The sequence below is a fragment of the Aquarana catesbeiana genome, linkage group LG01, assembly GCF_042186555.1.
Source record: "Aquarana catesbeiana isolate 2022-GZ linkage group LG01, ASM4218655v1, whole genome shotgun sequence".
Taxonomy (NCBI): Eukaryota; Metazoa; Chordata; class Amphibia; order Anura; family Ranidae; genus Aquarana; species Aquarana catesbeiana.
Genome location: NC_133324.1, coordinates 831,209,655 through 831,224,077, shown reverse-complemented (window position 1 = coordinate 831,224,077; position 14,423 = coordinate 831,209,655).

Below are 14,423 nucleotides of genomic sequence, written 5' to 3'. Positions count from 1 at the left end.
AATATGAGGAAAAAGAAGCTTAAATCATCTACCAAGATGGCCTCCTCCAAATAAAGACACAGTGGGGAACAAAGCGGAATTGGGAAAAAGATTTGTTGCATAGAGCCTCAAAGGTAATACTAATAACTAGTCTTTTTATCTCTACTTGTCCTTGTGGGCAAAGCTTCCGCTGTCTAGGTCTCTTACGGACTGCCCACCGTCGATATACATCACTACTTTGGCGTTAAATACTGTTGTTATGGCAGCAGATAACTGCCATAACCCCAGTATTTTTTTAAACAGCGGGCGGTCAGCTTCAAGATAACAAATGGTCTCTGCAGCGGATTCGCCACAAGATCACTTTTATTGGTGACAGGAGAGGTGCCCTCCCACCGCGTCCTGGTAGTCTTCGCCACTTACCGGAGCTGCCGGTAGTGGCAGAGATGATCTGATCCTTTCTCCTGATGGACAGGAAGTCGAGTGAGGGAATGATGGCCCCCCTCGACTCTGTGCCATTGGATGACGGGAGCGACGTCAAACCTCTCTTCCGCCCAACGGCCTTAAAGAGACCATTTTTTTTTTATTGAAAAAAAAAAATAAATACTTTTTATTTTATTTTTATTGCTTTTAAGTGTAAATGTGAGATCTGAGGTCTTTTTGACCCCAGATCTCACATTAAAGAGGTCCTGTCATGCTTTTTATCTATTACAAGGAATGTTTACAATACTTGTAATAGGAATAAAAGTGATCCATTTTTTTTTAAAAGGGACAGTGTAAAAATAAAAAGCAAAATAAATAAGAAATAATTAAATTTAAAATTTAAAGCACCCTGTCCCTTTGTGCTTGCGTGCAGAAGCACACGCGTAAGTCGCGCCTGCATATGTAAACGGTGTTCAAACCACACATGTGAGATACCACCGCGATTGATAGAGCGAGAGCAATAATTCTAGCAAAAGACCTCCTCTGTAACTCAAAACTGGTAACCTGTAGAAATTTTTAAACGTCGCCTATGGAGATTTTTACGGGGTCAAAGTTTGTCGCCATTCCACAAGCGGGCGCAATTTTTAAGCATGACATGTTGGGTATCAATTTTCTCGTATTTTTTATTTTTGTATTTTTTCAAAAAAAATTGTAAGACTGCTGCGCAATTATGGTGTGACATAAAGTATTGCAACAACCGCCATTTTATTCTCTAGGGTGTCTGAAAAAAAAAAAAATAATGTTTGGGGGTTCTACTGTAAGAAACTTTCTAGCAAAAAAAAAAATGTTTTTAACTTGTAAACACCAAGTGTAAAAAATAGGCTTGGTCCTTAAAGGGGTTGTAAACCCTCGTGTTTTTTCACCTGAATGCATCCTATGCACCTGGTGAAAACCTGGTGAAATACACCTGGCAGTCATCGGCCCCACCAGCCCCCCATTTTACTTACCTGAGCTGCTTCATCTCCTCGACGGGGACGCGCTGTCCCTCTCTTCAAAGGGTCCTGGCTCTTGATTGAATAGATTGATAGCAGCGCAGCCATTGGCTCCTGCTGCTGTCAATCAAATCCAATGACGCGGGCGCCTGGGGGCAGGGCCGAGTCCGGCATTCGTGTCTATGGACGCAAATGCTGGACTCGGGAGCAGGCCCGCAAGGTAACCCCCTCAGAGAGTGCTTCTTCTAGGGGGTTATCTGATGCGGGAAGGAGCTGCGGAAAGTGGTTTTAAAGCTGAACTTCTGGCAAATACTAAAATCCACCATTAAATCTTTGTATACATTAAATTTTTTTTTTTAAATCCTTTAGTTCTCTGCACATCAGCATTGTGATGGGGGAGGGAATGATGGCAATCAGGCTGTACTAAATTGCTCAAAGTTGTCCATCTAACACAAACAGAAAGTGTGAAACCTGCCCGTGCTGTCTGGCAGCAGTACCTAAACCACAACAATAGCTGTACAGAGCTATACATCTTAAGGAAGGTTAAATAGTTCCTATATAGCTGTTTACCTGGGGTTCGTTTAAAAATAAGTGTACTATTATAGTTCTGATATTCTGTTTTTTTTTTGTTAAAGAAATGAAAACACTTTTTTTATTTAGAATTTTTGGTAAAAAAAAGGTTAGAATTTATGTAGTATATATTACACTACCTGATAAATAAATTGCAAATGACAAATAGGCATGATGATGATGGATATCATGGTCAGCAGCGGGAATGAGACAATACATAAATGATTCCTGTTAGTTGGTTGTGCAGGAAATAATGTGCTAGTACAGCTGTTGTTCACTTTCAAGTCTGTTGTTCAGCATTTGATGGATCCCTGCTGGGCTATCTAGTGTTCAGAGTTAGTAATGTCACGAAATTTTATGGATGTACACAATGTCAAATTATAGCACTTTGAGTAGAGATGACATCCTGACGTAAGTAGAGAGAATTGCTCATCCTCCCTGTAAATATGGCTCTAGGACTACAGTAGATGATACATTTTGATTCAGATCAGGCTAATCACCTTTGATCTTCCACATTCACTTCAATGGATTGGTCCATAACATTCATGCTTTTATTCCCAGTTTTAAATTGGCTCTCAGAATTTGATTTTCGTTCATTTTAAACCACAGATTTATCATAGTTCAAATAAGAACCTGATTTTCCTGAAAAAAAAGAAGAAAATATAAAAACACATGAAAACCTGTGTATCTTACAATGGAATTTAAAGTATATATGTGATAGAGTCTGTTAGTAGCATTAATGCAGATGTTTTTGTTTTCCTGAATCGCCCCTTCTGTCATTTGATTACCTGCTGATACTGCCAATAGATCCTACTTTTAACAGGATGACATCAGGACATCATTGCCACCAGGATTGCCCGAATCGGCACCAACATCCCTCAAATTATAGACAATAGCAAAAAATTCCACCATACATGGGACTATGGGTTTTATTTACTAAAGGCAAATAGACTGGGCCCTTTGCAAAGTGCAGTTTCTCCAAAGCTTAGCAAATGAATTAAAGCTTCACTTTGCAAAGAGTACCCAATCACATGCAAGGAAATAAAAAATAAAACAGCATTTTTGCTTGCACATGATTGGATGATGGAAGTCGGCAGAGCTTCTACTCATGTACTAAGTTCTGGAGCAACTGCTCTTGCAGAGTGCAAGTGCAAAGTATATTTGCCATTAGTAAGTCAACCACTATATGCCAAATTATATTTACAAGCACTGTTAAAATTCAATAAATGTATTCAAGTTCATATAAAACATTAAAAAAACACATGGTTTTAACCAAACACGACTTCCTTTATGAATTACAAGGTATTCCACTATAAAAGAAACATTTGTTTCACACTATAGTGTTGACCTTGCCACTCTAGTGTATCTTATCCTTTTTTGTATTTGTATTCAAACCAATAATTTATAAGGATTGGCCATGGTAAGGGGAGTTTCAACAATTTATAACAACACATTTCCTTGTCAAAAGAAGTTTATTGAGTATACAATGTTATAAAGATACATAAAGTAAGTTTACAAGGATCTATAAAGTAAGCTCATTGTTTTACAGTAGGGTTTATATAGGTAAATATCATGAAATTTCAAATATTAAACATTGGGTTCACGTAAACCCAAATTAAAGATATATATCATTTCCTTAGTTACTTTTGTAGGTATTTAAATGATTTATACCTACTATACATATTGTTTACAAGTAGAGTGTATATAGGTCAAATAAATTCTGATAATGAGCTTTAATTATAAGGTGGAGAAAAGGAAAGAGAAAGAAGAAAAAGGGTTGAAAGGTAGAGGTATGGTCCACAAGGTTGTCCCGCTCGTCAGTTTATTATTCTTTTTAGTTCTCTTTGAAGCCTTAGAATAGGTGTCTCTGTAAGTCATTTAATCTGTTACCATGGCAACAGGACAGAGTCATTGAAGTTTGACAGGAACTGTTGTTTTATCCAAGGATGCCAAAGTTTTTCAAATTTTGGAATTTGATTTTGATCGATGGCTACCATCTTAGCATGGGACATTGTATTATTCATTCTGTGAATTGTTTCTGCTAGTACCAATGTAGGAGATTTCCATGCCTTGGCCACTGTTTGTTTTGCAGCCGTTATTAGTTGGATCATAAGTTTGAATTGAGAGAGTGTTAACCATTCCGGTTTTAGATTAAGTAAAGTTAAATATGGATCTGGTTGTATTATTTTTTTAAATATTTTAGATGCAATCATGAAGACTTCCTTCCAGAAGGTTTGGATTACTGGGCATGTCCACCATATGTGTAAATATGTACCTATTTCTGGGCATCCTCGAAAACAAAGAGCTGAGGTATTAGGTGAATATTTTGCCACTCTAGCGGGTACAAGGTACCAGCGAGTTAGGACTTTATAATTTGTCTCCAGTGCTAAGATGTTGGGTGAAGATGACTTAGATGTGAGCCATATGTTAGACCAGTCCGTGTCTTCTAAAGTTCGTCCCAGGTCCTCCTCCCACCTCTGAACGTAAGAGGGTCTATTAAGATTTGCTACTCCATATAATTGATTATAAAGTGATGAAATTGTACCTTTAGCAAATGGATCTTTTGTACAGATTGATTCAAAAATGGATAATTGGGATAATGGTGTATCCCCCTTTAGGAATGGTGTATAGAAATTTTTGATTTGGAGATATCTAAATATCTCAGAGTTTGGTAGATCATATTTTTCTCTAAGCGATGGGAATGAAAGGAATGATTTAGATGCTATGAAGTCATTTAGTGTCTGAATGCCTGATGTTGTCCAAGCTTTAAAAGAATTTGGGTAGATCCATGCCGGATAAAAGGCCGGATTTCTGATAAAAGAAAGGAGAGGATTGTGTGGAGATTGTAACTGATATTTGGTTTTTAGTTTATCCCAGAGAGATAAGAAGTGTTTAGTTATGGGATTATGAATTTTAAAGCGGTCTTTAGGATCAAGCCATAATAAATTTGATATTAATAGAGGGTCATTTTCTGAAGCCTCTATAAATACCCATAATGGGATTTCCTGTTTTGCATGGTATTTGGACAGACTGGCCAAATGTGCTGCTCTGTAGTAGTTAGTAAAATTAGGGTATCTCAGGCCTCCTTTATTTTTGGGAAGATGTAGTGTGTGTATAGGTATACGTGGTTTAGAAGAGCCCCATATAAACGAAGTTGCTCTTTTTTGTACTATTCTCAAAAAATAGGAAGGAATTGGAATAGGGAGGACTCTGAATAGATAAAGCAATTTGGGTAGAATAGTCATTTTGATTGCATTAATCTTCCCTATCCAGGATAAAGGAAGTTGCGACCATTGTTTTATTAGATTTGTGATCTGTCTTAATACAGGAGGATAATTGGTTGAGAATAAGTCAGAATGAGATGCTGTTAAATGAATTCCAAGATATGGGATTGATTTTACTGCCCATGTGAATGGGAGTGCAGCCCTAGCCGGGATCAATTCCATGTTTGTGAGTGAAATATTAAGCACTAGGCATTTCTTAGGATTAATCATAAGGCCGGATAGGGCTGCAAATCCATCAAGAGCTGGTATTAAGTTAGGACCAGAGACCTGTGGTGATGATAGAAAAAGTAATATATCGTCTGCAAATATACATAATTTGTCTGTAATACCTCCTACTTCAATGCCAGTTATAGTTTGGTTTGTTCTGATGTATTGGGCCATGGGTTCGAGTATAAGGGCAAATAATAAGGGAGATAATGGGCAACCCTGTCGGGTACCTCTTTCGATATTAAAGGCATCAGATTTGTATCCAGCATATTTTATATAGGCTTTGGGTTTATTATATAATGCTTTGATCCATGTTAAAAAGTGGGGTCCAAAACCCCATTTTTGTAATGAATATTGCATATATTGCCAGGATACTGTGTCAAATGCCCTCTTAATATCGAGAGATAGAAAACATAAAGGGATTTTCCGTTTTTTTTTTCCGTTTCCGTTTATGTGCCAATAACACTGCCCTGCGTATATTATCGCCTGCCTGTCTATTTGGCATGAAGCCTACTTGATCTCTATGTATTAATTTTCCTATAATGCTATTGAGGCGTTTTGTTTTATAGTATAAAGCCGAGTAGCCGTCTGGGCCTGGTCTTTTGTTAAGTTTTAGGTCTTTTATGGCGTTAGCAACTTCATCTATAGTTATAGGCTCATCCAAACTGCTTTTTTGATTCTGAGATAACTCAGGTAAGGTTATTTTTGAGAAGAAGGATTCAGCCTCTGTAGGATTAAATTCATTGTTTGTCTTGTATAAAGTTGCGAGATGTGAGTGAAATTTATGGACTATTTTAACTGGATTACAAGTGTAAATATTTTTTGATAATTTCAAACGTATTGGTTTGAAAGATTTGTTAGTTGAATTTAATGCCCGAGCCAAATATGTACCTGGTTTGTTTGTATTCATGTAGAAATTGTGTTTGGAGCGTTTGAGGGATTTATCAACTGACTCAGTGAGAAATAGATCGTATTCCAATCTAGATTTTTCCAGATGAGATTTTGTACTCTGAGATGGATTATCTTGAAATGATATGTAGGCTGCATTAAAATTGAGTTCTAGTTTTTTTGCTAGATTTTTGCGTTCCCGTTTAAATAGTGCCATTTGTCTTTGTATTGTACCACGCAAGACAGGATTATGAGCTTCCCACAGTGTTATTGGGGAGATGTCTGTTGTATTATTAATTGATATGTATTCCTTTAAAGCTTGTTCAATGGCCATCTGATGTAGTGGGTGTTTGAGCATTATGTCCGGTAAGTACCACGTTGGGTCATGCACTTTTGGTATGGCTGAGGCTATAGTAGTGTATACTGCATTATGGTCAGACCACGGAATCGGAACTATATCTGATGCAATAATTTCTGGTATCATTCCTATTGTTAGAAAAATATGATCTATTCTGGTGAAGGTTTGATGAGGGTGCGAGAAATAAGTGAATTTCTTTTTCATTGGGTTACTTTCTCTCCATGAATCTACCAGATTGTATTTGGAAAGAAGTTGAGAAAAAGGTAATCTAGAGGTTATTTTGGATGGTGTAAAAGGTGATTTATCTAGAAATGGGAGGAGGACCTGGTTCGAATCCCCGCACATTATCACTGTTCCTATTTTGTGTGTATTAATCACTTGTAATATATGTGAGAGGAATGGTGTAGGTTGTTTGTTAGGAGCGTAGTAGGAAATCACCGTGATTGCTGTATCCATTATATAACCCATGAGTATCAGGTATCTACCTTCTGGGTCTTTAATTTCTGATGATAAGGTGAATGGTGTGGATCGGTGAAATGCAATTAGAGTTCCCCTTTGCTTGGTACAGGCAGAAGCCGTGTAAATTTGTTGATAAAAAGGAGAAATATATTTTGGAGTAGACTCTTTGGTGAAGTGTGTTTCTTGGAGGCATACTATGTGAGCCTTCTTGTTATGGAAAGTACGGAAGGCTTTGGTCCTTTTTTGAGGGACATTTATTCCCTGAACATTCAGGGAAAGTATATTCAGTGGTGCCATGGCAATAGATCAAATAGTTTTGACTTACTTTTTGTTATGCAGAGCTGACTGCGCAGATCAACCTGTGTGGACTGAAGAGATGAATAGATAGAAAAGAAACCAGTGAATTCTGGAGTAAAGAGTAAACAAAAAACATATGAGATTAGATGATACATTGTATAAATAATTTTTTGCAAGTAATCACAATTTACCCGTGAAAGAGAATAAATCTCTCTCTCAGGGGAATAAGTGCCTTCTTCACACTCCCACATAATATGGTTGGGAGAATGAGGAGGGCTAATGGGGGTACACGGATCTTCCGCTTACAGGAGAGAAGTGCTATGTCAAAAGACATCAAAATGATGTTTCATTAATTGGAGTGCAGAATATAGTTTTTGTTGAAATTATTTATTCCAGGGTGGTTGTATATGGTTAGTCTTGCCCTAGGCTAAATAATTCAGTTAGAAAGGTACTGTTAATAACTTTGGTATTGATGAAGGTAGTTTGAATTATTTTGGGATTTTAACCCTTTTAGAGTAAACAATTACATATTTTATTCATATGTAACTGTTTAGATATGTTAACTCATAAAATTGAGGTTGTATTGCTTCAGATTAGAATAAACAAAAACATAATTCTAGGAACTAGTTAGGTAATAATATATTTGTTTTAAGAAAAGAAAGAAAAAGCTTCCATTACTTCTGGATTATTGAACATATTTGTCCTAAAAAGTAATAAAGCTATTGTTATTACCTGATAATATATAACTGAACAAGTATTTCCTTATTTCACTTATATATTCTAAGGCTATATGAATCAGAAGTAATAAGAAATATAACTGGAATGTAACATGATCCCACACAGTGTGTGACTATCAGAATGCAGTTACATTCAGTTATAAATACAGGTTTTTTATAGAGAACCATCTCTTAGTATAATAAATGAAGAGATATCAGGAATTAGGATGTCAGTCCATTGAATCTTCTTGGTCCATGGATGATGTGGCATAACGGCCTCTTTTGTGAGAATGATGATTCCCATTTTGTTCTGGAATTTTCTGAGTGCTGCCTGAAGGTGAAGATGATGCCATTCTTCTGCGTGTGGGAGTGTTGCTGCTTGTGGGTTCTGTCAGATTTAATTTTAAAAGGGTTTGTTGTAGTTCATCTGCTGATCTGCTTCTGTAAATTGTACCTTGGTAGTTAAATCTGACTGAAAAGGGGAAGCCCCATTGATACATAATGTTGTGGCGTTGCAGTTCCATTAGTTGGGGTTTCATGGATCGTCTATAACAACACATTTCACGGGTCTCAAACTATCCCACTTCCAAAGGTTCTGTGAAACTCTATACAGAATATACAGTAGGTGGTATCCCCTTCACAGAATGGGTGAGAGAGAGAAAATGGGGGTAATTTACGAAAGGCAAATCCACTTTACACTACAAGTGCAAACTACAAGTGCAAAGTGCACTTGAAATTGCACTGAAAGTGCACTTGGAAGTGCAGTCGCTGTAAATCTGAGGGGTAGATCTGAAATGAGGGGAAGATCTGCTGATTTTATTATCCAATCATGTGCAAGCTAAAATGCTGTTTTTTATTTTCCTTGCATGTCCCCTTCGTGCGCTTTCAGTGCAATTTCAAGTACACTTCGCACTTGTAGTGCAAAGTGTATTTGCCTTTAGTAAATCACCCCCATTGCAACACATTCTGCCAACCCTCATGTGCAATGGAATGAACACATTATCCACATAGGGGAAAAAAGAAACAAATTCTAGAGCTGTGTATAACCACCTTAGGTTATATAACAGAAAAATGAACAACACACAGGTCCCTCCAAGTGTAGCTCAGTGATCTTACAGTCTCTCTTTCTCCCCCATTCTGTGAGGGAGATACCAACTAGGCTTTATTTAGTGTTTCACAGAACCCGAGGAAGTGAGATAGTTGGAGACCCATGAAACGTGTCTTTATAAATCACTTGAGCTCTCCCTACCATCACCAATCAAAACCTTATAAATATTGAAAAAAATAGAGAAAAAAAAGGAAAAAAAAATGTGTGCAAAAGAATAACTGTGGTATTTGGGTCGCTGTTGCTCCCAATGGGGTATGGAGTACATACACCATACAGTAAAGATTAATTATAAAAAAAGCTGCACTTACCCCTTTAGGTCTAATTTAAAAACTCCCTAAAAAAATAACAAGTCCAATGTGCAGTCACTGTATAGTAGGTAGGTAATAAATCGCATATTAATAAAGTGCAAAACCATAAAAATGTATCACAAAAAGGCATGGAAAAAAGTGCATCAAGGAAAAGCTCCAAGACCGAATCTTCAAAGTGCAACCATGCATGAAATCATCAGTAGATCCTTCACAAGTGCTCTGTGTATTCAAATATTCCACCACAGCAATCCACCATCTGTGCCCCCACCAGGATATGCACTCACCTGCAGGAGTTCACCCCCCCAAGTGTACACTAGCTTAAATAAGATGTCTCTGATATGGGATGTCACTGCCCAAGTAGTCTCGGTCCACTCGCCCATACAGTTAATAAAAAGAAACTATGGGAAAACATCATAGCGTACCTTCTCTTATTCATTAAAAGCCCATGAAACCATATACCCTCCCAAAAATTGTGCCCTTACCAGCACTAGGAATAATCTGCTAATGACAAGTGTACAGTACCGCCGCTCTGGTATACTCCAGAGCCTGGCGTGCGCTCTAACTCACAGAAGTAACATGGTGCCGGAAAACCCCGCCCCTAACCATGCACTTTTATGGTTTTGCACTTTATTAATACGTGATTTATTCCCTACCTACTACAATACACATTGGATTTGTTATTTATTTAGTGAGTTTTTACAATGTACAGCAGAGAATACCATTTACAGTAGGGTGGCAAGGCCAACGCTATACTTTGAAACAAATGTTCTTTTATTGTGGAATATATTGCAATTCATTAAGGAAACCAATATTGGCTAAAACCATGTGCTATTTTAATGTTTTATATGATCTTGAATAAATGTATTGAATTTTAACAGTATTATCAAATATAATTTGGTACCTATAAAGACCCATGTATGGTGGCATTTTTGCTAATGGCTGTTTGTTCTGCATAGCAGAAACATTAGTCTCTATTTCCCAGGGACAGTCCCCATCCCATTTCAGGAAAAAAAGGGTCTCCAGCATGTCCCCAGTTGTGAGGCAGTGTAGTGTACACATTACACTGCACAGGCATCTCAAAATGGCGCTGCTGGACCCTGTTGCCAACTGCGCATGCATAGAAATACCTGTATGGTACTGGTTTTTCCTTTTCAGCTTTTGGCTATGTAGTCCTGCAGTGCCATTTTAAGGTGGCTTAGGTGCCAGGGTCATGCCTCAGACTCTGCTACTCTGAAGGATCCAGGATGGACTTATTTCCCCCAGCCTCTCCACTGGCCATGGAGGGTTGTCAGATCTGCATTGGTTTGTGTCATTCTGCTCCACTCCTGTATGCCTGTGAGTGCATTCTTACCATTATCTTTTTAAAGTGTTCCTAACTTTAATGCACAGAATTGACCTTGAGCCCTGTTCTGTTTTTTTTTTCCAAATAACGTTTTTTATTATTATTTCGTTTTTGCAGTACATTATGCATTAACAAGTAGTAAATGTAACAGTAGTACAAAAATGTAGGTTTTTTGTATACAGTGCTGATAATCAATTGCTATGTTCCAATATTAAAACTTTGCAAAATGCTAACTGAGTGTCATTGTCTGTCATTTAATATATCTATTGGCAAGTTTATAACCTTAATATGATTGCAGAATCATAACTTAGTTATCTATGACTATAAAAATCACAGGTTTACATAATATAGGAGAGTAGAAGTGGATAGTAGAAAGAGAGGAAGGTAGAGGGGGGTTATAGTAGATATATCAGCGGTGGTGTTACCTGGTCATGGTGGGTCCTCCCAGAGGTGCCATAGCTCCCAGACCCTGTTATGTGCTTCTAGTCTATCTTGTATTCTGGCCGTCATCTTCTCCATCACTTCTATATCCTATATTCTGGCATACAGATCCTCAGCAGAGGGGGGGGGGGGAACGTTTCCAGTGTAGTGCTATAAGGCATCTTGCCGCCGTTAGTATGTGGCGTACCAGCTTTTTATATGGAGTGGGAAGTTTAAGTGGCGATAGGCCCAATAGGAAGAATTTTGGGGACGCCTGGACCTGTGTGTCCAGGAGGCGAGCCAGTAATTGTTGGACTGTGGACCAGTAAGGAGTTAACAGTGGGCAGCTCCAGTATATATGTATGAAGGTGCCCCTTGCTCCCTGGCATCTCCAGCATCTATGGGAACTATTGGGGAAAATGGTATGAAGAACATCTAGAGTCATGTACCACAGCAAGAGGATTTTATAAGAGTTTCCTTTGTATAAAGAACATAGTGAGCTCTTAGCTGTTTGATTCCATATGATCTGCCATTGTGAGATAGGGAGTTTCTCACCGAGGATCCCCTCCCATTTAGTCATATACAAGTGTTTACCTTGATCATCCTCAGAGAAGACATTCAGGATCCTGTATATGCTCGATATAAGCCCCTTCTGGTTGTTACCCGCCAGGATTGTGGTTTCAAACAGTGATGGTGGTGAAAATTGTAGGGTGGGTGTTATAGTAAGTGCATAGTGCCGAATTTGTAAATACCCGTACAATGCCTGTCTGGGGAGGTCATGTTTGTTTTGTAGTTCAGCAAATGGCAATAGTTTCGTAGTCCTGGGGTCCCCCAGGTTCCCAAAGTGGAACAAATTCCGGGACGTCCAATGATGTGACATTTGGTAAGTTAGACTGTCTGGCACTTTGGGGTTACAGATGAAAGAGGTCAGGAGCGATTTATCTGATGAGAGAACATGTTTGGGAGCTAGCGTGCGCCTCAAATGGGACATGGGACCCAGCATACGTTCAGGGGCTACGTCCGCATTCGCGCTCCACAGCAGATTATTTGGATGTATGGGGGCAAGCCATAATTTTTCAATTTCTGTCCATTTATTGTAAGATTTGTGGGTGTACCAGGAGGCTATTGCACGCAACTGAGCTGCGTAATAATATTTAATAATATTAGGGAATGCTAGTCCCCCCTCATTGCGGGACGCCATCAGCACCGACCTCGGAACCCTGTGTCTTTTGTAATTCCATGTATAATGAAGTAGGTCGGATTGGAGTTTTTTCAGTTGGGCAGTCGGGATTGGTATGGGTAGTGTTTGGAAGAGGTATAAAAGCCTCGGGAGGATAGTCATTTTTATTGAAGCTATTCAACCTAGTAGAGAGATGTGGTGTTTTTTCCACTGAATTAGTGAGGATCTTATAGATCGGAACAGTGGTGGAAAATTTTCTTGGTATAGAGTATTGAATTTGGGTGTGAGAAATGTACCTAAATACTTCAGGGAAGTCGTTTTCCATGTGAATGGAAAGTTGGATTTTAAGAGTGAGATTTCCGTGGGAAGGATATTGATTGGAAGGGCCTCCGCCTGTTCTGTTTTTATGTCCTCCTTAGTACATGGATCTTGCCTTTCCAGCTTTTGGATTTATAGGCCTATTTTAACCCTGAATTACCCAGAAATTCTGAAATTCAAGTTGCAATTGTATTTTTTTTGTACATTTAATGAAGGTACAACATTTAGCAACTCACATGGTTGATGATTAAAACAGGCACATCTAAGTATGCATGCATCCGGGTAAAGTTGTCCACATAGACCATCCTCTGCACTGCCATCACTGTCATCCCTTCCACGCTGCGCTCCACGAGAACGGTTTATGTGGACAGCTTTACCCCGGATGCCTGCATACTTAGATTTGCCTGTTTTAATCATCAACCATGTGAGTTTCTAAATGTTGTACCTCTATTAAATGTGACCATATTGCTACACTTAGAGGTGCCTCTCTTCCTTTTTATACTCTGTAGTTGCTGCTGGATTTCGCTTCTAACCCCCTTGTGGAGGCTGCCATTTGTGGATGGACATTTTATGGTTACACAACCTATCACATTGCTATAATCTTTTTATATAGATTATAAACTGAAGTATTTATGAATAAATGGTTGTGGAATGAATCATATGAGATTCCATTATTTCTTATGGGGAAATTTGCTTTGATATAAGAGTGCTTTGGATTACAAGCATGTTTCCAGAACGAATTATGCTTGCAATCCAAGATTTTACTGTATTTTTGATGAGGAAAGTTGCAGTGCCTGCATCTCTTTAAAAGTAGTTAACCCTTAGAGCCCTTTCAGACTGGGGCAGGTGGGCCGCTAGTGGGGAGGTTTTACCCCCCAATAGCGGCCGAGAAATGGTTAAAAACCACCGCAAAGCGCCTCTGCAGAGGCGCTTTGCCGGCGGTATAGACGCGCCGTCCCATTGATTTCAATGGGCAGGAGCGCTGAAGGAGCGGTATACACTCCGCTCCTTCACCGCTCCGAAGATGCTGCTAGCAGGACTTTTTTTACCGTCCTGCCAGCGCATCGCTCCAGTGTGAAAGCCCTCGGGGCTTTCACACTGGAATGAAAGCAGCGGGACTTTCGGGTCGGTTTGCAGTCGCTATTATTAGCGCAATAGCGCCTGCAAACCGCCCCAGTGTGAAAGGACCCTTAGGGAGTATTTCACCAAAAAATTTCATTTGCAAGGAATGTCTAAATTTTTTTGTACAAACATGTGAGAAAATCAATGAATCAATCACACAATCAGAAAATTACATTTCTGGGGAAGCTCTGTACAACAACAATGTGCAGGACACCTCCAGGTTGCCATATTGCATTTAATTATTTAAGCAGTTATAGAAAACTACAGTGGTTAAGGATTGAAATATAAAGTCATTTTTAATATCATTACAAAATGGCCTTCACAGCTATTTTACATGCTATTATAATTTTTTTCAATGAAAGTGGAGTTCTCCTTTAAAGTGTTTGTAACCCTAAAAAAAAATGGATCCTGTTCCTTTAAAGCATAAATAACAGTACAGTGCTTTTGCTGTGTCA